We start from the raw sequence: 3257 nt of genomic DNA, 5'->3' as shown, positions 1-3257 counted from the left end.
TGTTACTTTCCTAGTAAGAAAGGTCCAATCTTTAAACTCTAGAATCATATCTTTTTAGTTTCTTGTTAGTCAAGTAATCAACTTTGATTTCAAAAATCAAATCTTTTTAAATTTCTTTTTCAAATCTTTTTTTTTAATTAAGTTTCAATCACATCTCTTTCAAAATCAATTTCAAAAATCTCTTCTAACTACTTTTCTAACTTCTTATCTTTTCAAAAATTAAGTTTCAAATCTTTTTCAATCAATCTTATCTTTTTGTTTGATTCTTATCTTTTTCAAAACTACCTAACTAATTTCCTCTCTTCAATTTTCGAAAAGCACCTTCCCCTTTTTCAAAATTCCTTTTTAATTAACTATTTGTTTTAAATTTTAATTTGATTTAATTTTATTTTCCTTTCTTAATTTTTGAATTTTAACTTTAATTTTTAATTAAAAACAAAAATATTTTTATTTTAATTTATTTAATTTTCGAATTCTCTCATCTCTCATCTCCTTCTATTTAATTATTCATCTACTAACACTTCTCTTCCACCCAAAATTCGAACACCATCTTCCTCTCTGTGTTCGAGTTTTTCTCTTCCCCTTCTTTTATTCTTCTCTTCTACTCACATAAAGGAACCTCTCTGCTGTGACATAGAAGATTCATCTTCTTTTCTGTTTTCTTCTTTTTCATATGAGTAGGAACAAGGATAAGAACATTCTTGTTGAAGCTGATCCTGAACTTGAAAGGACTCTGAAGAGGAAGCTAAGGGAAGCTAAAGCACAACTCTCTGGAGAAAATCTGACAGAAATTTTCGAAAAAGAAGGAGACATGGCTGAAAATAATAACAATGCAAGGAAGATGCTTGGTGACTTTACTGCACCAAATTCCAATTTACATGGAAGAAGCATCTCAATCCCTGCCATTAGAGCAAACAATTTTGAGCTGAAACCTCAATTAGTTTCTCTAATGCAACAGAACTGCAAGTTTCATGGACTTCCATCAGAAGATCCTTTTCAGTTCTTAACTGAATTCTTGCAAATCTGTGATACTGTTAAGACCAATGGGGTTGATCCCGAGGTCTACAGGCTTATGCTTTTCCCGTTTGCTGTAAGAGACAGAGCTAGAATATGGTTGGACTCTCAACCTAAAGACAACCTGAACTCTTGGGATAAGCTGGTCACGGCTTTCTTAGCCAAGTTCTTTCCTCCTCAAAAGCTTAGTAAGATTAGAGTGGATGTTCAAACCTTCAAACAGAAAGAAGGTGAGTCCCTCTATGAAGCTTGGGAGAGATACAAGGAACTGACCAAAAAGTGTCCTTCTGACATGCTTTCAGAATGGACCATCCTGGATATATTCTATGATGGTCTGTCTGAATTATCTGAAATGTCATTAGAACATTCTGCAGGTAGATCCATTCACCTAAAGAAAACGCCTGCAGAAGCTCAAGAACACATTGACATGGTTGCAAATAACCAGTTCATGTACACTTCTGAAAGGAATCCTGTGAGTAATGGGACGCCTATGAAGAAGGGAGTTCTTGAAAGTGATACTCTGAATGCCATATTGGCTCAGAATAAAATATTGACTCAGCAAGTCAATATGATCTCTCAGAGTCTGAATGGATTGAAGGAATCATCCAACAGCACTAAGAGGCATCTTCTGAAGAAGAAGCTTATGATCTTGAGAACCCTACAATAGTAGAGGTGAATTACATGGGTGAAATCTATGGAAACACCTATAATCCCTCATGGAGAAATCATCCAAATTTCTCATGGAAGGATCAACAAAAGCCTCAACAAGGCTTTAATAATGGTGGAAGAAACAGGTTTAGCAATAGCAAACCTTTTCCATCATCCACTCAGCAACAGATAGAGAATTCTGAGCAGAACCCATCTAGCTTAGCAAATATAGTCTCTGATCTATCTAAGGCCACTGTGAGTTTTATGAATGAAACAAGGTCCTCTATTAGAAATTAGGAGGCACAAGTGGGCCAGCTGAGTAAAAGGGTCACTGAAACTCCTCCTAGTACTCTCCCAAGCAATACAGAAGAAAATCCAAAGAGAGAGTGCAAGGCCATTGATTTGACCATCATGGCCGAACCTACAAGGGAGGAGGAGGACGTGAATCCTAGTGAGGAAGACCTCCTGGGACGTTCAGTGACCAATAAGGAGTTTCCCTTTGAGGAACCAAAGATATCTGAGGCTCATCTAGAGACCATAGAGATTCCATTGAACCTCCTTCTGCCCTTTATGAGCTCTGATGAGTATTCTTCTTCTGAAGAGAATGAAGACGTTACTGAAGAGCAAGTTGCTAAGTACCTTGGTGCAATCATGAAGCTGAATGCCAAATTATTTGGTAATGAGACTTGGGAAGATGAACCTCCCTTGCTTACCAATGAACTGAATGCATTGGATAGGTAGAAATTACCTCAAAAGAAACAGGATTCTGGCAAATTTTTAATATCCTGTACCATAGGCACCATGACCTTTGAGAAGGCTCTGTGTGATCTAGGGTCAGGAATAAATTAATGCCACTCTCTGTAATGGAGAAACTTGGGATCTTTGAGGTGCAAGCTGCCAGAATCTCATTAGAGATGGCAGACAACTCAAGAAAATAGGCTTATGGACAAGTAGAGGATGTGTTAGTAAAGGTTGAAGGCCTTTACATCCCTGCTGATTTCATAATCCTAGACACTGGGAAGGATGAGGATGAATTCATCATCCTTGGAAGACCCTTCCTAGCCACAGCAAGAGCTGTGATTGATGTGGACAGAGGAGAGTTGGTCCTTCAACTGAATGAGGACAACCTTGTGTTTAAGACTCAAGGATCTCCTTCTGTAACCATGGAGAGGAAGCATGAAAAGCTTCTCTCACTGCAGAATCAACCAAAGCCCCCATAGTCAAACTCTAAGTTTGGTGTTGGGAAGCCACAACCAAACTCTAAGTTTGGTGTTGAACCCCACATTCAAACTCTAAGTTTGGTGTTGGAAGGTTCCAACCTTACTCTGATTATCTGTGAGGCTCCATGAGAGCTCACTGTCAAGCTATTGACATTAAAGAAACGCTTGTTCGGAGGCAACCCAATGTTATTTAATTATATCTATTTTATTTTTTTTTCTTTTGTTATTTCATGTTTTATTAGGTTGATGATCATGTGGAGTCACAAAAACCACTAAAAAAAATCAAAAACAGAATGAAAAACAGCATTAAAAACAGCACACCTTGGAGGAGGAGCATTCTGGCATTTAAACGCCAGAAACAAGCGTCTGTCTGGC

At 37.6% G+C, this 3257-nt stretch overlaps 1 non-coding gene across 1 annotated transcript; it reads right to left on the bottom strand.

The window, feature by feature from the left end:
- Positions 1 to 1204: 1204 nt before the first annotated feature.
- LOC112726079 (small nucleolar RNA R71) lies at positions 1205 to 1311 on the bottom strand. Its single transcript, XR_003165147.1, has one exon. It is a non-coding gene; the product is annotated as a small nucleolar RNA R71 (small nucleolar RNA).
- Positions 1312 to 3257: the final 1946 nt, after the last annotated feature.

Source organism: Arachis hypogaea, chromosome 11, assembly GCF_003086295.3.
Source record: "Arachis hypogaea cultivar Tifrunner chromosome 11, arahy.Tifrunner.gnm2.J5K5, whole genome shotgun sequence".
Taxonomy (NCBI): domain Eukaryota; kingdom Viridiplantae; phylum Streptophyta; class Magnoliopsida; order Fabales; family Fabaceae; genus Arachis; species Arachis hypogaea.
Note: the sequence above shows the minus strand (reverse complement) of the source record. Positions and strands in the feature narration are given on the sequence as shown.